A 22,319-nucleotide genomic window follows, 5' to 3' on the forward strand; every position below is an offset into this window, starting at 1 on the left:
AGGATCTGTAGGCAACAGAACAGTTTTGGTACTGAAAGCTTTCTGGTTTCTGTTTGTAGTCTGTTTGCGGTCTGATCAGTATTGATCAATCACATTTGAACATGTTTTGGTTACATGCAGATAAACAGTCCATGTGGAGAGCAAAAGATACAGTCACATTGGCCCAAATGCAATCGCAGAACAATTTTATGTTTTTATAAGCTTTTTTAATTATTTTCTTTATTCATGTACAGATATTGGCTTATAGAGACGTGGACTCTCAACTTGCTAATTGAAAAGAAATCTTGGCCTGGATATCCTTTGACTTCACCAGAAATCCCCAAATATTGTCTGTTGCCCCCAGGGGTTAAATTGGCATCAGGACAATAGCTAATGGATTAGGAAATTGCAATATTTCTAACCTTGGCTAACAGAGGTCAGACCTGACCTCAGGCTTGAAAGTGTATAATTTATTCAAAAGAAAATGGCTTAACATTGTTAATCAATCGGTTTTTCAATAATTAAGATCCCCCTCCATTCACTCCACATGAGGAAAAATGAAAAAACGATATTTGAGCTGCACCATCCTGGACCTAAAATTCGGGTTTATTTGTTTTGCCCAACATTAAAGGTCACTTTGGGATTTACAGGTGCAAAATAACAACAATTCCAAACCCAAGTCAAGCTGTCTAAAGAAGAGAAGGCACAACTCCGATATCTTGGTTCAATAGATAGAAAATTGAAAAAGAAAATTGGATGTTCTTATGTCCTGTGCAAACAATGGGTTTAGCTGAAGCATATTACCACTTTGGTCTAAAAACGAGCAGACACCCCGTGTAGCCCAACAGGGCACCTAAATCACTCACCCACTGAACTGTAGTCAGTGGCAGCAAAAAATACTATCTTCAAACAAAGCAGATTATTGAAAATCCCCTCAATGGACTTAAACAGCTCATGAGAGAAAGTCCTGAGCACCACCGGACTATTCTGTTGAAGCACAGATAGACATCTGGTGTGGATCATCGTGGTGATTCAGGAAAATCTGCAGGGAAGTGAATGCTTCGCTGTGAGGAGAATAGAATCCACTTCCGCTCATCTGATTCATGTCTAGATCTAGCTTGGACACCACTCATCTGGGGGTGTTCTTCCTCTTGGCACAAGATTATTACTGAGCCTGAACCCAAGATTGAATCTTTTGGACTTGTTTACCATTTTAATGAATTCCTGGAAACAACATAATTTGTAGCTTTAACCTATGAAGTACCCAGCTTGTCTGCCACTGGCCTGAATGAGCCAATAATCACCGCGTTGGGCTTTTGTGGAGAACACTGGTGGCTTTGTGTCAGACTCGAACATGTCACATGAGGATTGTTTAAACACATGGAAGAGACTGCATTTGTAGAATTGGGTACATATTGGATAAGGTTAGATGCTAGAACAGCTAATTCATGGATGGATAGCTGGCCAGTCACCAAATCATTTAGTTCATATCCAGTCTTGTTTATCCTTTGTTGTTTTGTCTCAGATGCTCTTGTTTTTCACACGACTACTCAATTTCCTGGCAATACCAGCACAATGAGGAGGAAAAAAGTGGGTGCCAAAGCAATATGAATGCTCACAGGATTAATTTGCAGCTGATCATGTCTCGAGCTTGGCAAATGGTCACATAATCTTCCAACTTCCAAATAAACAACTAACATAATTGACTTTGCTGACTTGGCAGAAGCAGAACATATTGGATCATGCTTTGCATATACAGGCTGCATCATTTGAAGGAAGACAGGGAGAGTAGTAAAACAGTCAACAACAGCCATAAAAACAAAACTACAAACAGATGGCACTTGTCAACCTGTAGTGACATGCTGTTGATGGACGTGCATAGTCGAAGCTGTTGGTTAATATTAATGAAAGGTGTATGCTATGCAAAAGGCCATATTTATTCTCATATTTGCTCAGTGAACCAGGCAACTGCAGATGAGCCTTCATCAATATCACTTTTCCCCACCCGCAGGGCTCTGCTCTCTTCTTATTGGATGTTAACGATGTCTACACCTGCGCCTGTGGCGGCAGACCCCCACTTTGGACCGCGGCCATCGCTCATGATGGTGCTAACCCACAGGCCCAGTACGCAACTGGCAGGCCAAACCAGCCGGCATCTGTCGGGGGCCATGGCTCTGAAGAGCCCGGCTGCCTACGGCGATTTATTACTGGACCCAAGTTGCCCCCCCACCCCCACCCAAGAACTCTATTCTACGGGGCTGAGTGCAGGCTTAATCAGAGCTGACATGTGGAGTGTCCTTGGGTGGACTGACATAGCGATTGCAGGTGTGTGTGTGTGCACGTTGCTGTGGCAGTCTGGAAGCAGGGAGAGATGCGTCCTGTATTATAAGCAGCGGACTGAAAGGATACAGCAACAGATGTCTTATGCAATATTGCCAAAGTTCCTTGACTGGGCCAGGAGTACAGAGAGTTGGGCTATGACAGGAAGATGATAGCGTTATGCAAATGAAGCAGCTTTTTGTAAATGTCTTTGTGAATAACTCATGCTTAAGCCTATATAATGTATATAAATATATAAACATGTATGCCAATGTGTTTACATCCGCAAGCCAAATTAGCATAAATGGATGCAGTTCATTGAAAGCTAAGCTCTGGCTCCATCTGAGTATTTCGGGTTTGCATCTGTTATTGTTGTGTTCTCTCTCTTCTTCTCTGCTTGTTGTGAGAGAATCACACACTGCAGCAAAGATAATACTTCTGGGACATCTCCTAACATCTGCCTGCATTTCTCTGACCTTCCCCTCAATGCTGTAGGACTTTCTCTCTTCCTCTATCGCTCTCTTTTCTTCCCTCTTTTTCTCCTTCAGTGGCCAGGAGTTTATATACATCCCTTCAAAATAATTATTAGTATTAATTTCCATCCAACTTGTTATTTACTCTAACCCACCCCATCCAATTTCAAATTATTGTTTATTGTCAAACAAGTGGAAAAGGAAAAAAACAGGAGTCCTGAGTTTTGTGTCCATGGTCCCTGAGGAGTGCTGCATGAGTACACACTGTAGGGATTGCTGCTGTGTGCCATGCATTTGTTGCACACTCTGAGCAAGAGATGCATCTGGCATTAATTCAAGCACGTCGAATGTGGGCACTGTGCAAGGGTGTGCCCCTTGTCACCTTTTATGTTTGCGTATGTTTATGCAGAGGATATTAAAATACTTACCAAGGTCTGGACAGTGTCCAGTTGGATGACATCAAGGTGGCGTCTCTTATTTCCGGATGATGTTGTCATTCTGGCTTTGTCAGATCATCACCTCCAATATGTTCTGGAGTGGTTTCGTGTGTGATGCACTCAGGATAACAATTAGCCCCTGAAAGACTGACACGATGGTTATCTCATCTAAAAATGGTGGATTACTTAGTCCAGGTCAAAGGGAAGCAGCTTTCCAGTTTCACTCTAGAAACAACTGTGAAGACCCATTTCAACACTTCAGAGAGAAGGGTGAGATCACCGCTCACCCTGTTGGAGGAAAGAGTTATTGCGGCTAGCAAGGTCCTGCTACCAGGGTTAGCTAACCTAGCTCAGCGCTCTGTCTGTTATCTGAAAGCCGACCTGCTGTGTGTTATCCTCATATTCAGCCTCTTGAGCTCACTCCAGGATAGGACTAGTGATAAAGTTTTAAAACCTAGTCCAAACTTGTTTGTAACATAACCAGACATTGCTTATTCCCCAGGCAACCAACTTCTGGTCTCTAAATGGAACAATTCTGTTCTACCTTATTTTGTGAGACTTGAAAGATTTGAAATGTCAATGACTTGAAAATGGATGGATAAGAAAACTATTTCACTGCAGATATCATCTCCTTTCTCTTCGTTTTTTGAATTATCTTCAGGTCATCTCTTTTTATTGCTAGTCTTCTATTCTCTCTGCCAACTTCCACAGATGTTCTTTTCCTTTTTTACAATTTGTTTCTCCCTTTTATTAAAGTCTGTCATTGTTGTCTTTGCTACGGCAACATATTTTCTACCCATTGCCCCTCTGCTCTCTCTACACTTTTGCAGTACTTTGCTGATGTTGCATGTTTCCTGCCAATATGGGGCATAGCTATCAGCTTAGCTTGATTGCACTCATCTGTTGTTTTTATTACCAGGATCTCTAAAATGTTGCAATGTTACATAATACGTATCCATTGTATGTCAGAGAATATGGATCCATACTTTTGTTGCTCAAGTCTCTCAAGCCGCTTTCTCATATGAACTCCGGATAATGTACAACGTATCAGATGCAGACATAGTCTGAAATTCCTTTTTGACACATGTTGCACACAACAGAAGATCAGATGCATTCTAACTCACTGTAAATACTCTGTTTGGTTTACATGAGGGGTGGAGCATGGAGCTGATAACACCTTGGGCAGGTAGCTGGTTTGTAATTAGGACATAAAAAGCTAAGTTTCTTGCCGTTCCTTGAACATGTTTGACGATTTGAGCTACTTACTGACAGAAGTTTCTGAATCTCATCATCTCTCCAGGTTGACACTTTAATTGGCATCATCATGTAAATCACCCTCCTTCTATGCCCTTGGAAGTATGTTTTCTTATAGTTTCGCCTGAGCCTGATGATAGTCATCAACATGCCCTTTTGCTTGCTGTGAATTCTCAATTAAGGGCTCAATCGGACATCAGACTTTGCATTACGGAGCTGACAGGATAAAGTGTTTTTTTTTATGTCCAATCCAACTGATTTGGACATTTGCGTTCTCACAAACAGCTCCTCTGGGTAATATCTAGATCATTTCAGGTTTGCAGTGCATGTGTGAAAGGGGCTTTATATAATGTTCCCTAGATGACCTGGCCGCAGATCTGTTGTCTAAGTGGCGGCTTCCTCACTTCTTTCATTAAGATTGATCAGCTTTCACTGGAAGGTCATTCCGTAGGGGCGTTACTCACCGACTGTGAAGGATGGAGGGCGGGAAGGAGTATGACAAAGAGAGAAGGAGTGACTGTGAGGTTGTGACAAGGGAGAGTGGGTGGTTGGCTCTGAGATTTTGCCACATCAGCCCCTTGGTTGTTAGTTGCATGTTCTTGCTGTAATGAGGTGGCCGAAACCTCCATGGCCAGTAAAGACCTCAATTAACATGTATGAGCATGGTGGTCCTGACGAGATGGGTGTCATACTGAGAGATGCTAATTGACTCTGTGACATAATAGAAGAGTGTCCTGCAAGCAAATGGTGAAAACGCACACACATGGACATTAGCACACACATTCACAGACACATCACATCTCAGATTAGTTTTTTTCTGGCCTGTGGATGAAATTTCTTCTATTAGTCTGTGTTGGAGAATTATCGAAGGGCGCTCATAGTCATTATGTTGCTTTATGTACAGTATACTCACATTGTATGGAACATTTTGTGTCTTTGTGTACATGCATTTGTGTGCATCAGTTCTGGGAGCCTTCCTCACCCACCTCTACTCGTATTTATGACACAGGGAAATCCTCCATTAATTAGAAAGAGTGTATCACAGAGATTAATACTGTTGATAAAGAAGTTAAGATTCTGACTCTATGCACAAGGGAGGAAATGTGGGTTTACATGGGACTTGAACTACACCCCTGAGATAAGTGGGTATTACTAGGACTAAGATCTAAAGCAATAACAGCAATAACAAATCAAGGCAATTCTTATTTGGCTTATTTTGGGAGCAGAGGGTAGAGTGGAAACAGCTGTTATGAAACGCTTCGGTGTGACATGAAAATAAGTGGCTTCAGGTTAATGTGACATTCATTTAAGACCATGAAGAGAGACATGTCATTCTCTGTCATGCAGTCGAGTATTAAAAACTGGAGTTCTGTTTTTTTGACTCTGACACTAAAAAAGTCACTAAAGACATTAAAAAAGTCAGAGTCTGGTGTAAGCAGACGTGACCCTCTCTGAGTTTTTCTTCCATATTTGTTGTCATTTGGATTTGAATGTTTATCCTTTTGTCATTTTTTTTTTATTATCAGCCATGCCACAAGGTTAGGCTTTCAAATTACTATTTCATACTGGAGAATTTTATGAACAATGCACGAATGTGGTAAATACAGTATCTGGGCACACAGACTGGGCTTCCTGTGAGTGAGTATGTGCATTAATGTTTGTGGGTGAGTGCTTGTACATCTATAAAAGAGACAGATGGCCTGGTAAAGAGAGCTGGGGAAATGAAAAAAAAAAGTGGCCCATCATGTTTCAGTCTTCCATTTTCAAAATATTGCATGCTTCGATGCTCCAACCCCACAAAAACACAGGCAGTTTTCACAAAACTCCAACATTTACTTTTATGAACACAATTACAAGTGAATACATTTAAGAGACTTAGCAAGGTAATAACTTGTCCCCTAAGATGTGCTTCTGTGTGATGTATTGTTTTATTTCCTATTGTACTTTTCTCTAGTGTTTGTGTTTTGCTCTCGCCAACAAGTCAGCACTTCTCTGATCCTTACTCTCCGTCACATTTATCTCATCTCTCTCCCCACCGTCCCCTCCTGAAGCTGGGTGACCTGTCTCCTGCTTCTATTTCTATGGAGTTTTTACACAGCTTGCTAAGGAAAAGTTTAGCGTGCCTTAAAGGGATAATTATCAAACAGTAAAACTCCCACACAACTCTCGCTGGGTAATTACATTTCCCCCATCTCTCCTCTTTCTTCCTGAAATGAAACCATCAGTTTTTAAAGCCTTGACAATCGTCAATTCCCCGGCGTTGTAGCCCTCAGACTTCTGAATGAAAAGTGTGAGATATAAGAGTTGCCCATTATGCTGCAGCTTAAAGGTTTTGCCTCTGCTCACAGATTTTGTTTTTCTTCCTCCCTCTCTCTCTCTCTCTCTCTCTCTCTCTCTCTCTCTCTCTCTCTCTCTCTCTCTCTCTCTCTCTCTCTCTCTCTCTCTCTCTCTCACTCTCTCACTTTCTCTCTCTCGCACTCTTCTCTCACATTCACACAAACAACAGCCCAGACCATTTGCATTCTGGGCAATTACATTCAATTTGTAAACCGGCGCTGAACTTTAGTAGAATTAGATTTTGCTAACAGGCCTAATGACATTTAATAGAGCATGATTTATTCATTTCTCTTTCATCAGGTCAAGATATGCCATAACTGGGAATTGAATAATAGCAGATGTTTTTGTTTGCAGTTTTCCCTGCTGTAAAATGCTCGGCCTGTTGTTGTTGCCCCAGTAAATTTGTTTCCAAGACTTTACCCAGTCTGCACCATAATAACCTCCCATTATTTACTGATTTATCAATCCAGTTTTTAATAGTAAATTCACTGCACAATGGATACCATTCGTGTGTGCGTAACGAGTCATTGAAGCCTTGGAGGGAAAGGCCTCATTCTTACCCACAGATTATTCCTTACTTCCATTCTGTAGCCAAGAACTTTGACTAGCATAGCAGAGGCTATTGTTTGTTAGCAACTTTCAGAACTTTTTGGACTAGTTTTACTTTTAAAAAGGAAATAGTTATTAAATTGCTTTTAAAGGTCCCATATTATAAAAAAGTGAGATATCTTTTTAAATCATAAAGCTGGTTGAGGTGCTATATAAATATTGTAAAAGTATCAAGTAACGTTCAGTCCATGGGGAAATATACACAGGCGATATTCAGAAACTTTGCCTTTAAAGGAGCAGTCAGGACTTGCATACAGTTGTGATGTCACAGCTATGGGGGACCATGAATGGGGTGTGGACTGGTGGCTCGAGAGGTGCCAGTTCATCTCCTGGACACTGCCGAGGTGCTGTTGAGCAAGGCACCAAACCCCCAACTGCTCGGGGCGCTGTTCACTGGCAGCCCCCTCGCTCTAACATCTCTACATTAATTGCATGTATATAGGTCCTGTTTGTGCATGTGTGTGTATTTCGGGCCTGTGTGTGTGTAACATCAATAACAATAATAGAGTGAAAAAAAAAATTCCCTGTTGCGGGACTAATAAAGGAATTCTTCTTCTTCTTCTTCTATACTATATATACTTAGATAGAAATTGCAGCAACAGTGCCTTTACAGTAATTCCCCAGCTGCAATGACATTGTACAGATGCTGAGAGCACATATATTGAAGACCTGGAAACGCTGAACAATCAGAAAGAAGGCCTAAGTAACAAATGTGTACAAAGTTGCACAAAGTTAAAAAAAAATGACACAACGGGCCTGCTGCTTTGCAGCTAAAATTCCACATTGAGCTTGAAGATGTAAAGGATATAATAAAAACAGGAGAAGAGAAGTCTGGAGGAAAGTCTGAGGTATGGAAGCATTTCAAACAAGTCGTGGGCAGTGGCAATACATGTGTTGGCTTTTCATGTTTCTTCATTCAGATCCTTTTGTGATCAATTCCATTCTATAGTTCAAACAACTCAAAATTATATTTGAGAATGTCAGATATAACAGCCCATTTATTTAAAAAATTGTCGGGTTGAAATCGGGCTTGGGCTCTTAATTACTGTTAATGTGTCAGACTGGGCCGGGCTCGGACTGAACATGCATTGGCTCGGGTAGGGTCAGGCTTTATTTTCTGGCCCTGATCTAAGCTCTTAGTACTGGAAGTTCCTTTCAGCTCTCTCATCGGCAAAACCAAAGAAAAAACTTGCCATTATGGTGTCGGTTTTCATTGAGTGGTATCACATGCCACTGCTGCGTACACTTTTTGCGCCTTTTTGCCGATTTCAGATGACAAACAGCAAAATCGTCTCCTCTACAGGCGCCATGTTTGCGTTTGTCGATGCCGGTAATTTGCGAGGCAGCACTCACCTCTAGAGGATGTATTGCGTAACATCCATAACAACGCTGAAACTGGACGGAGAATGAAGGGTAGTACTGGAGACAACGTTTGCAACGGACGGACTATTTTGTCCGGAGGTATGAATCCATCTTTAAAGAGACAGACACTAAAAAAGAGCATTTCAGACTTTCACAGGGTGAAAACAGGCATATTTAGACAGACAGTGTGAGAAATATAATGTGCCAGCAGTTGCTAATAGAAACCCAAAATAAAAATATGGAGCTGAAAATGAGCAGAATATGTGCCCTTTAAAAGGTGTGTGGCTCATTCTCAGTGTGCCATTATTCATAGGCTTTGTGATCTATCGCTCTCTTAGAAGATGTTTTAACTTTCACACACTGTCATATTGTCTTTGTCCTTAAGGAATTGTTCTATTACTCTTCCAAAGACAACTGGAAGACTCTGCTTGCTACACATATATAAATCTCTACATCGCAATACTGCTTGCTTAAGCACTTTCTACAGTACCTCGGGGGGAGAAAGCTAACAGAGAAACAAAGTGTTGTTTAAAAAAACTAAATAAAATCCAGTTAAACAAAAAAAAAACATGACAGACTGACAATGGAGCAGGCTGACAAAATGGAATGAAACAATGTAGTGATCAGAACGGGGGACTCTGCTTGGCCAGCAACAAGTGCCAACCTGCTCGCCTGCCAGGCCAGTCAGCACCCAAATGCATTCAAATTATTTTCTAGCATCTGTCTTTGAGATTTTTCCGCCACAAATCAAGTATATCAAAGACGGATGGGCCTCCTCCACTTACCCACTTCACTTTGTGAGCCTTTTTCGCAAACACACACATTGTGTTTTTGTGTACACATTTCAATTTGGTGAAGCAGCTTCCTCTCTGAAACAATAGACTCTTTCAGAAGTGTTTCTTTTCTCCTAGCTGCATCCCTGCTCCCCAAGCAACCTCCGTCAATTTCCAAGGTGTTCTTATTTAGGGAGACGATAGTGCCTTGAGACATAGTCAGGCAGGCTGGCAGAAAGACAGAACAGGTGTTTTTTGTTTGTTTTTTTATCCCTCCCTCTCTCGTTTCTGTCTTGTCCTGTCTACTAAAATGAGTGAAGTTCCTCCCCACTCATCATCACAGCGCCTGTCATTGTCATCTGGATGATGAAGAGGCATCAGGTTGTGTCTGCAGTTTGCTATCTCTATTGTGTTTCCTGGCTGTTTGTGGAGGTGTACGCATCAGATTGGAGAGAAGTACCCGACTGACATCTCAGCGGCAGTCCAAAAAGCAAATTGATAGCCATCGTTACAGGAAGTGCAGCCTGGAACAGTAGAAAAATGGTACATTTACTTAAAGGAGGCATATGTTCTCTATTTTTTGTTTTCTAGCTGTCATTTTTTACTGATTTGAAATCTGCTTTTCTTTTTATTTACGGAGCCTCACTTTAACACACTTTGTTTGTATCCATTCATTCCTTCTAGTTACACACACTCATGAATTATGTTTCCATGTTCCCTCTTTTTCGCTCTTTTCCCTCTTTTTCTCCCTTTCTGCCCACACATACACTTACATGCACACCCTTAATGCAAATACATTAATTCACTTCAGACGTTATCCCTGTAGCCTCTCATGCAGCAGTGCAGAACATTCATCTACATTGATCAAGGCAGTCTATCTGCACCAGTGTTCGTCCTTCCCCTCTCATGCTGCTTAATGAACTTGCTGGGGCTTAATGCAGCTGAACAGACCCCTATGCTCATACCAATGAGCCACCACAGGCTGCTCTGCCATCAAGTTTTGATGTAGTTACCCCGAGATATGCGCAGGTAGAGTCCTTCAGGCCGGGGATTCAGGGTCTTAAGGCGGCGTGATTGGCAGACAGATTTAAAGCCACTCATTAAGTCCACATCAACGTGATTGGGACTGTTAGCTCTGATCCATTCTGCGGGATTCAGCAGACCTGCGTGGAGGGAATACTTGATCGTGACTTAACTATTTTTTTTCTCTTATCTCTAAAATCAAGATGTCATGAAAGATTGTGGGTTGCAAATATGGATAGCACCTGTCTCCTGCATCTGAGTTGGGTATGACTATTTACTGTACATAGTGTTGTATAAACAACTATTTGTCAAGGGACAGAGAATGAATTGGCAACATTTTTGTCTATTTCATATCATCGTACATTCGATGTCTTTGGGTTTGGACTGTTGGTCTCACATGACCTTGGGCTTTGCAAATTTACATTGGGTGTTTTACATAATTCTTATGGCATTTTGTGACAAAACAGTGAATTGATTAATCGGAAAACCAAACATCGTTAATCAAAGATGAAGACATTTGTTAATCAATAGACTGTTTATAAAGATGGATGTCGCATTTCCACTTCATCCTACTGTATCAGAATCACCAACCAGACTCAATCTAGAGTCAGTCACAACTGTCATTCATGATGTCACATGGCAAGTCAATGAGTAGGGGTGCTTTGTGGCAATATTGAAATACCTTTACTTCATGTCCCATTTTCCCCAATAAGTAATCAAATTGCCCTTAAATTAGTTATTTTAACGTAATTTTGGGGAAAACTCCTGAGGCTGTGGTGAGTTTAGTTTGTCCTTTCCAAGGAACTTTTTTAGTAAACTTTCTTGAGAAATGATAAGAAATCTGTGTACCTTGGTTTGTTTTGACCTTTAGTTTGTCTATTTAATTTACAACTGAGCTCTGTCACAATTTAGCCTACCATGTATTGATTGATGCAATATAAAGTAACAAACAGAATGATTTGATCCATATTTCCCGCCTCTAGAGCCAACATAACAGAATCAAATGCCATTGACCTCCGCCTACATCATTAATGCCAGCAGAGGGCGATGCGTCTAATTGAGGAATGTGGGTAGGAAGGTGAATGAGACACATAGTACCTCATCACTAAACCAGTGACATAATTATAACACATCTTTATTGCTCCCAAGGCATTGGCGGTGTCCATTCACTCTAGTTATGTAGTTGACAGAACTCTTTATGTGTGGCGTTGCCTAAGCATTTGTTATCTCTGACATATTGCAATTAGCTCTGTCCACTGAGACCATATTGATGACGCATGCAGATGGAGAGGGCTCTGCTTTTTCGTTACCACCTGCACACACAAACTCCACATGGGCACTAAGACACAAATAACGCACACAAACTGTGCTGTCATTCTGTGGGCTGTAACTGCACTGGATGATGGGTATTTCTCTCTCCCCCTGTCTGCCTCTCCATTTATATCTCCCTCCTAGACCAATGCATCCATCCATCTCTGACCTCCCTCCTCACCGTCTTCTACTTTGTCACTTTATTTTCTCAGCCAACATGCAATCGAGCACCTGAGTGTTGAACGGGAGAACACTATATAACTTTGGCAAATACAATTTTTTTTACATGTGTGTACTTGTGTGGACATGGGGATGGTAGGGGGAAGTTAAAAGAGAAGAAGATTCACCCGGTTCCTTTTCCATTATCGCCTCATTACAAGTCCGGGGTTCTCTGAGTGTACGGATGAACGGCAGCAAGTATTCCATTTGAAAATGGAACTAATGCCCTGACTCAGACTACAAATGACTTTGCCAGGCAGCAGTGTTGTGAATCTGCAGACAGATTTAAACCAGTGAACTCTGGCCTGTTGGACTAGTTCACATTCCGGTCTTGTTGTAAGATGCTCTGACATTCTGTGCTTGCAGGAACAAGTAGACAAGCTCCTAATAATGTCCCAGTCTAGTTAGGATACAGATCTTTCTTTTATAGAGACTCTTTCTTTGCTGCGTTTTTCTCATGCAAGATTTGCAAGATATGCTCAGCTATGAGCTATGAGCCACCAGCTCATGTATGTACTAACAAGTCAAATTATTTGTTTGGGAAAGATAGTGAATATTTGTATTATAGTCTTGTTTTGCATGACACCCACTCAAAATATGATCAGCCGATTGAATGGTCATTATCAGTTGTTTTCACCAAACAGAGGTATGGCCTTACTCTACCTCATATTTGTCTCAGTAGGCCACTTTTATTTATTGGTAAGCTGGATCACCCATCCGCCAATTGAACGCTAAAAAAACCCTGCTCTATCGCATCGCTGTAAGATGACGCACTATAATGCAACAATGGCAGGGAGAAGTATTAAAAGAGAGAACACTTTGCATAGGGAGGAAGGTTGGGGATGACGGATGGCTCACACAAACACAAGACTTTCCCCAGAGGGACCGGTGTTCAAGTCCTGTGTGAAACCTAATGTCAGTCTTGACTTATTTTAAGCTATGTTAGTTAACTTATTCATGGAATGTCCCCAAGGTACCATTCTGAACTAACAGCATGAATGTTAGTATTTTAGCCAGTCTTTTCCTAAACCTAACTAAGTAGTTTTGTTTCCTAAACCTAACCAAATGATGTCAGTTTTGTTTAATTCCCAACAGGAGTCCCAAAGCGTTGAAGGTGATGCCAACGGGTCCTGACCAAGCTAACAGCGACCATTACCATGTGAATACATGACAAAGGCCTTCTAAACCATATCCATTTCTAACATGCATTCAGTAGACTGATAACATTGGAAATGGGTGAGCTGGAGATACAGCATCAGCCAAATAGGCATTGTTGTCAGTATTGTGATGATTTCTATGCATATTAATTTACTCATTTATGCTCAACCCTTTTTAAAAGCTAATAACATGAAGAGTATTTTACGTTGGTTGCAGTTGTCAGCCAGATATTTAATGCCCTCCATTAGCTCTGTGCTTATTTATTTCCATGCTGTATCTATTCTTTTCCGCGGTAAAGACCCAATTCCTCCCCAAAGGGATCATTAGAGTTTAATCTAATCTCATCAAATACTGCCATTTAGAAACCAAGGTATTTAGTACTAAACCATTTTGGGCTGATCACATGTTTTTCAATTGTAATAGGCAGTGTGAAATAAACACAGTGAATGAATTGCCATCCAAAAAGAAAAAAGCTCAACCATTTTACTATGTGCTAAATAATCATGGAGTGCAAACAGTGCTGCACATTTTCAAACTAAACCTAAGGAAAAAAGGTTCTCTTGCTCACGCCCCAAAGTACAACTGATGTTACCACCCGGACTGCCTTCTTTGTTCCTTTTACACGCTCCACTGGAAGCAACAGGAGGACCAGAACGTAGGAGGTGTAGTGGAAGAAAGACAAGGAATAACAAGAAGACAGCGAGTTAAAGTGCACAACTGCAAGAGAGAGCAAGGAGAACACTGCGAGTTAGAGAAAACTGACAAAGGGTGCTAGAGAGAGACAGAAAGAGAAAGTGATGGAAAAACATAGTGTGTGCAATGCAGAGCAGAAAGACAGACAGTGAGGGGGTGAGTAAGAGGGAGTAAAAACAGGCAGGTATGACGGGATGGAGGAAGAAATGGAGGAAAATGTGGAAGGAGAGCGGGAGTGGCGAGGGAGAGCAACAGTGAAATTCTGGTCGGGTCAGAGACGTTTGACACAGCGGGGCGGGGGGGACGGCTGTGGGGTGTTAGCAGGTGATTTATAGGTGGCTGGGCACTCACAGTCAAAAAGCCTTATTCATTCCTCCCCTAATCTAGCTCACCCCAGCCAGACGTGCTTAAGGTAATGGGCACAGCTAGCTGTCTGCAAGGCCACCGGCACCGACTCAGCCAGGCGAGACCACTGCATATCAAGGTGAGGGGAGGAGGAATAAAACCCATCTGAAGAAAAACCCCTCACATAATACATGTTTCAAGATTGTTTTGTGGCCAAAAAATATACAAAATATTCCATATTAATGTCGGGGTCATTCTCTTATCACAGATGGAGTTAGAAGTATTCTGATGTGTGTATAAAATGTGGTTTGTGCAGTAGGGACATAACAGCTGGAAAAGCCAGAGATGTGATCAAGGAGAATGGCTCTAGAGAGAGGGAACCAATTTGAAGAATGGCAATTTAGATTGAGGAAGAAGAGGGAGAGGGAGTGATGGCACGAGGAGTGCGAGAGAAATTGAAGGCAGATAGATAATCAGAGTTGGAAGAGGAGGTCATCATAGGAGGGAAAGGGTTGCTTAGAGATGAATGCAGTGAGAAAAGGATGTGCAGTAAGAGATGCGCGCAGAGAGTAGAATGTCAACTCCGCAGCTGAGATTTCATAAGGGATGATTCTCTGGCTTTCTGTATTCAAGCCTTTCACTGTAGTGCGGCACGTATCTGTTCACCTGATTGAAGAGGTTGGCAAAAGAAGTCCCACTCTTTTTCCTCTTTGTTCCTTTTCCCCCTCTTTTTCCTTCTTGCTCTCCATTTGTCCTCTTGTTTGTTTGATTTGCTTCCTGCCAGAAGGAGAGACAATATTCTGGATGAGCCCAATGCTGATAAATTGATGCCAGCGGCCGCCCTGTAGCGCAGACTCTTGTTCAGAGTGGCAGATCATTTTGTGCCACAGAGAGAGTGTTTGAGAAAAAGAGAGAGAAAGAGATACAGAGAGAGAGAGAGAGAGAAAGATGTTGGCTGCCTGTCCTTGCTTGTGGCATCTGTGATTGCAACAGCGAGCCATTTGCATCGATCCATTTCAGAGAACGTCCGGCATCTGGGTGGCAACATCGTCCAGATATGGCTGGGTAGATGAATGTATGGACACAAACACATTTTATACAGCCGTTATGTACATAGAGTACAATACACACATTTTTGCAGTCCCTTTTATGACAAAAACTTTCTGAACACCAATTAATTCTTTTGATATTCCTATGAACCCAGCAGTATTTCTTTTGTTTTAAACAGGCTGTGGGAGACAATAATGGATCTGCAATTTCGGGCTCGCAGTCAGAGATGAGGCTTGGTATTTCGATTACTTTGATTTCATAAGGCCAGAACAATACAACTGTCTGAATATTATTTATTGCACAGCAGTGCTCATTATACAGATCCTCAAGTGAAAAATAACAGTCTTTTCAAAACAATGGAGCCGACACTAAATTTGCGCCTCCATTGTCTTTTTAATTATGATTTAACATAATTAACAACTAGAGATTGCATTAACACCGTGCCACTGTGTAGATAAATTATTGAACTTAATCATTTTGGGGCTGTGTGTGATTCATATTTAACAAAGTCTGATTTACACATTTGATAAAGCATGTGCGGAAACATATTTAGGAGTGTACATTGGAACCACATTTTTAATTTGTGGATGTCTTGTAAATTGCCTTGCAGGCATTTGTGTGAGGTCAGTAAATACATCATTTTTATCATTCAGTCCAGATGTATTCTTTTTTTATTTTGATGACTGTTAGGTGAATGATTTAATAATATTTCACAATAATATCATCTGCTTTTAACCTGATTCAAATGATAAAAACGTATAGTTGCTTAAAAAAAAATAAAAAATCTTACTGAAGACTTTTTCACTGTCTCTGTTGCCAAAAACCTAGCAGTATTTTGAAGGGCTTCCTGGATGTGTGTCATGCATTATTAAAAGCACATCTCATTGAGCGTCATTCCTTAGGGTCCACTTATAAAGCTCTGTCTCTTTGAGTGTTATCAAAGAACCAATCAGGAAATTGTTAAAAAAAAAAAAAAAGAAAGGAATACACGTTGAGATCTTACATACCAATTGTTCCTGCTCCTCACCCCACAAATAATAAAAAATGTTTTAGGAACTCTCACAATAAAGCACATGGAAAGGCACTTCACAACTTTAATAACATGATCTAGTAAAAGGAGGGCTACCAAGAGTGAGAGAAAGTTTTTTAAAAAGTCATTACCTTGTAAAAAAAAAAAAAAAAAATCATCATCGCCGTCCCACGATCCGAGCTGAGCAATGACAGGCTGTGGAAAGTAGGTGCAAAAACAAATTAAAGTGTAAGATGTTCCCCCTGTGAGAGAGAAAAGGGGAACATTTTTTTCTAATGTGCCCCATGGCAGGCTGTTTTCATTCACTGTTTGTACTTTAACCTACGAAAAGGCAATGCAAGACGTAGGGGTGGATGGATGGGCAAACGCGGGTCTTTCACCCAGAAGGCTTTTGTTTGTGTCCCATTTAAAACGTCAACATTAACTCATTTAAACTTACTTTTGTTATGTAACTTGCATACTTAACTAACTGCACAAATGGAACTTATGTAGCAAATGTACTTTTTTGGAGTCGGTATCTTTTATTGAAAGGATATACAGCCAATTACATAACAGGCCAACAGAACCATACACTAACAAAGGAGAAGACACATGATAAATAGATAAAAAGGCAATGTGTTTCTTATGTACAGCATAAAAATCACTTAAAGCCCAAGCAAATGCACAGACAGCATCCACGTCTTAGATTCCTCTACAGCAAAACAGCGCTCCCACTTAAGCACTTATGTATTGTAATCCGTGCAGCCCCAAAGCAAATTTATTATGCATTAGTACATCATAGGAGATGAGATCATCTGTAGGGCCCTGGTGTTGCTGTTCGTTCAGTGCAGTACCAAGCCATTCTAACTGTCCAGTTAATGTATTCTCTTACTTCTCCCTCTACCTTCTTCTTGTGCATTTGGCTTGCTACAATGCGTTTAATAGGTTGCTGAGAGAGACAGAGACAGTAACAGAGATAAAGGCAGAAGGCAATTATAAAAAGTTGAATAAAGGATTGAACCTAGAAATACTTTAAAGTTACAGCTTTTGCTAACATTTTTAATGTCACAGTATGCTGTCTTTAAGGTATGGTTAAGTTTACGCCCCAAAACAACTTTGTTGGGTTTAGTGAAAAATCGCAGTAGAGATAATTATTAAGTTAAGGTTAGGGGACCTTTGTCGCCATGGTTCCAATTGCAGCGTGTACCACAGGATGACTCGCTGTGATATGAAAGTCTTAGCGAGCCTGGTAAGACCGGTGAGACTCAAAAGGAAAAGTAATGGACAGAGGGTCTTGTCTATGAGCTCCGGATACAACACACTCTGAGAACTGCTTATTTTTAACATTCCAGAGGCAGGAAGTGAACAAGCACTGTTAGTTCATCCATTTTCATTCATTTATGCATATGTTTATTTAATAGTGTCCCTATGCAGACTTCATTGCTTAATAATGTAACCTAACTTCCTTCTTTGCTCCTGTCATAGAGTTAATACAAAGGCTGCCTGAGGGCTTTTTGGGACACTTGCTGAAACAACCAATGCTGTCATTCTTGATAGGACAGTGTTAGCATCCCTACATTGACCCTGGTTCAGTGCCGGGATTGAACCGGTGGAGTGTCTGCCCTCTTCAGTCACAAATTGCTGCACAATGAAACCTATTGCAACAAAGGACCTGAGGCAATGCTCATTTAGTCAATCATTTAGGAGCAATAAAATTAAAAAGAGTATCGGAACATGTGCTCATGGATCACACTGTGTTGTAGTGCTTGGGCTAAGAGCTGGAGTTATGTGTTGGTCAGTGTGTCGCAGTGCTTTTGACTTTAGAATACCAGACTCATATCGCAGATTTTGTCTTGATACGCTGTAGGAAAAAAAAAATGCAATGAAATGTTTTTCTCATTCAAGTTGTTCATTCCTTCAGACCAGCTTTCCTTTAAAGGAAGAGCTTGAACACACATCAACCGCCGCAAGGAATTGTAAGACTGCCTGCTGCACTCAGAGTGGGGCAATCTTGTGTCGAGAGAGACTTCAGAGTTTGGTATAGAGTATACTAGAGCACAATGACTTGAGGCAACAAACTTTATTAAGGACTAACATTTCAACACCACATGCAGCTTCATCAAAGACAAAAGCTCTTTCTTATTGGTTTTGACTACCTTGCTTTACATCTTGCTGGATGTTTATCTTTAGGGTAGATGATCTGTGTCTCAGTGGGCATTCAGGGTGAGAGCCCTGAACTGAATGACTAAATGTTTGTCTGTTTTGCCTAGGCTTGCGTGATTAGTCGTTAAAAGAATGCAATGTAATCTCATTTCGGAAGGAGGACGATTCTACCAATTTTTGCTCTGGGTAGATGGGTCATCCTGGTGCCCAGAAAAATAGCACCAGGGAGGATGAAAATACATTTTGGGGCAAATTTTGGGCGAGAGTTGGAAGAAGGATAACGTTATAATGAATGGGGATAAAAAAGGAAATTGACTGTACGTTTTGTGTTGCACACAGTTCTTATTAAACCTCCATGACAACAGAAACACTCACATGCACACACACACACACACACACACACACACACACACACACACACACACACACACACACACACACACACACACACACACACACACACACACACACACACACACACACACACAGCACACAGTTAAGCCGAAATCAGACACTTTTCCCCGTATTAAATGTTACTGTGATGTACAGTGATAAGGGTGTCCCGTGGTGGGACACATTTTTTTTAATGTTACATCTGAAAAAAGCAAACAGCAGAAAAACTCATAGCAGAGTCAGAATATACCACCAGCTTCTGACCTCATGACAGACCCAGCTGCAGCGGGGAACTCAACTGTAAGCACGCTAGCTAACATTAAACTGTTTAATGCTGGTTAACTAGTCAGCAGCTGATGTTTGCATTTGCAGTAAGTGAGCTGAAGATAAAGTTACATAAACTACAGTATGAGAAGCCAAACACAGCTACAGCTCAAATTATGGTGCTAATTTTAAAAACGTACTTAACGTTAGTCCTTTTCATTCCCTATAAGACATAACAGATAAGGCTGCAACTAGATCTCTCCATCGTATTTGGTCTTTGGCCACATGGTGCATCTCTCCTCATAACAGATGCATCTTTGTTGTTCAGCAGCTCCTCCAACTTTAAACACAGCCTTTTTGGGGCACTGTGCTAAGTCTTATTTTCTGTATTTAAATGTATCTTTGCAAATCAATTCATCTTTTCAACTGAATTTTAATAAAAAGGTTGATTTGCTCCGTTGTAGGACAAAGAAAGGCAAAGGAGAAAATACCAATCATTTGTTCTGGTTACAGAAGAAGATAAATGCCCTTCCTTATAATAATGAGAGAATCATTTTATATAGAACCGTGCAGCCCTAGTCCTGCTTCCCTTGTCCCTAGTCTCAACTCTTATTTAAGATCAACGAACGAACGAACGAACGAACGAACGAACGAACGAACGAACGAACGAACGACACCCAGAGGTTAAAATGCCTGAGACTTCAAACCAGTTTGTGAAACTGTTGTAGAACCTTGAGTCAGGTGGATCTTAGTCATCCACTATAATCATATTATAATCCCATACATGCCTCAATGGTCTATCTTCAACCACAGAGCAGTTCTATTGCAGCAGCTGGGTTTCAGTTTTTTTAACCTGCGTCGATCAAGCATTATTCATTCACTTACTGAATTAAGGCGTTGAATATCATCGTCAATCTTACAGCGCACAAACCACTTTCTGTACTCTATTATATAGCTGCGGTATTTGTTCTTCTCCATCTTCATTGTCATGCCAGTATCCCCTTGACGAGATATCCCATCATTTAATGTGTGTTGAAGTCTCATGTATCAGCCTTTAATGGGAAAGCAATATGCTCACCTTTGTACACATATAGTAACAAGCGTTTCGTATTGCTGACATAATGGAGGGAACACTAAAAAGCTTTTATATAGCCTATATTTAATGCATATATGATAAGTGTTTGCCCATCAAATGTAAGCCCAGCTCATATCCCATCTGTAGTGATCACTGTTGACATTTTTCCTAAGCTATGAATAAATCCTTTCAAGTGTCACCCATTGTCTATTTTAGTAGGCATCCATACTTCTTTAGACATTATCTTTACTCATATGACAGTTTGCAATTTCTGAATTGATTTTATTTTTTTTGTCTTTGAGGTGACCATTGTTCCCTTGCCACTGCCAAACGATTGCAGTGTTAGACTTTTCCTTTCCCCATTAGCCTGGCATGTCAATAAGTCTCAGTAGGGTTTTTACCAATTGTTTCTGAATTAGCTTTTTAGATGTCATCTTTGTTCTTCCACTGATTTCTTTTTTGAAGAAAAGCTTGGTTATGCAGGAATATTGCAATGTAAGCCTTACAATGAAGGCACAGTTATTCTGATGTGATGTGTTTTTGTTGATAATAAACTTTACAGTAGAGGATCTGATGATTAGCAACCACCCCACACAGCAAAATCTGACAAATGAGACCAAAGCAAAGATGCATTAGGTTTATATCCAGACAAGGCTGCTGAGAAGCTCTTGTTCTTTCTTTTCTCATTTTTCTGCTTTAGTGTGAAAGACTAATTTTCTGTACCACTGTGAAATAGAGAGGCTTGATGCAGGTGGGGCCTAGATTGATAATGACCCATGAAACTAAAAGAAGTCATTTCAAACTTTTTTTTTTTTTTACTTGGCATCCTTATCACAGGAAGACAAGGGAAGCAACGGGTGATAGCAGAAAAGGGAGGAAACTGAATAAGATTAGTCATTCTATAATAGACTTAGAATGGATATCATGGACTTTACGGTCACGTCACTTGTCCAACGCACAGAGGACAATGTCACCTTTTCAAAAAAGTAAAAAGATTAAAAATGACTCATAGTTTGCTGCTAAAAACAAAATATGGCCTACAGGATATACTTCAGAAATAATTGTTGTTGCACACCTTGTTATAATGCGTGTGCTGTAGAAAGAGCTTGTTATTCGGCCTGTTTAGAAGTACAATAACAACATTCGGGCACTTTATGATGTGTTTCTCCCTTTACTGACAGATAAGTCTTGTCAGTTTTAACCAGCATACAATTCAACAACGCTAATTTACATAATCATATAATTTATATCCTGGCTTGCATACAGTCTTTCTTTTTTGCCAAAACGTCTCTCATCCTCTTCTCCACAATTAGATGAGCAAGTAAAATGCATTTACTGTATCTCTTTCTGGGTCACAGATAAAAAGTGATGGTGGCCAATAAACATGACGTGATTTTAGGATTACTGCTTCTTCAACATAAAAATATTGAATATAGTAACCATAAAAGGATTCTACTGGAGAAAAAAAAGCAATAAAGGCCGTTTCAAGTCGATGATCCACATTTAGGAGAAGTGATACGATTTAATTACTTTGATTAATCTTATTAATTCCTTTTTACCTTAGGGCTCTCTATCAGCTGGCTGCTAAACTAAATCTGACATCAGACTTATCAGGTGTGCCATTAGGGAGATCATTTTTGGAGGAAAATGGCTTATCATGGAAATAACAATGAAATAATATGGATGAAGATGTGGGGTGTGCCAGCGTGATATTGTGTGTTTTACAGGGTTTTATTGTAAAATTAGCAGATCAAGGTGCTACATAAATACAGTGAAAGCATCAAAACGCTCAATCCTCAGAAAAATACACACTGCTCACATTCAGAAACTGTGTCTTCAAACAGGACTTCCGTACGGTTTTGATGTCCTAACTATACAGTACTTTATAGGTAGAAAGTGCTACTACAGTGCTGTTATAGTCATTCCCTGGTTGCTATGATGGTGCAGAGATGCAATGAGTGCAGATACTGAAGACACAGAAATGTTGACCAATCAGAGCAGACTGGGTAGAGTAGTAGAGGGGCAAGCACTTCAATGGAGCATTTCAGACAGAGGGTGAATACAGGTATATTC

The sequence above is a fragment of the Echiichthys vipera genome, assembly GCF_963691815.1.
Source record: "Echiichthys vipera genome assembly, chromosome: 20".
In the NCBI taxonomy this organism is placed as follows: Eukaryota; Metazoa; Chordata; class Actinopteri; order Perciformes; family Trachinidae; genus Echiichthys; species Echiichthys vipera.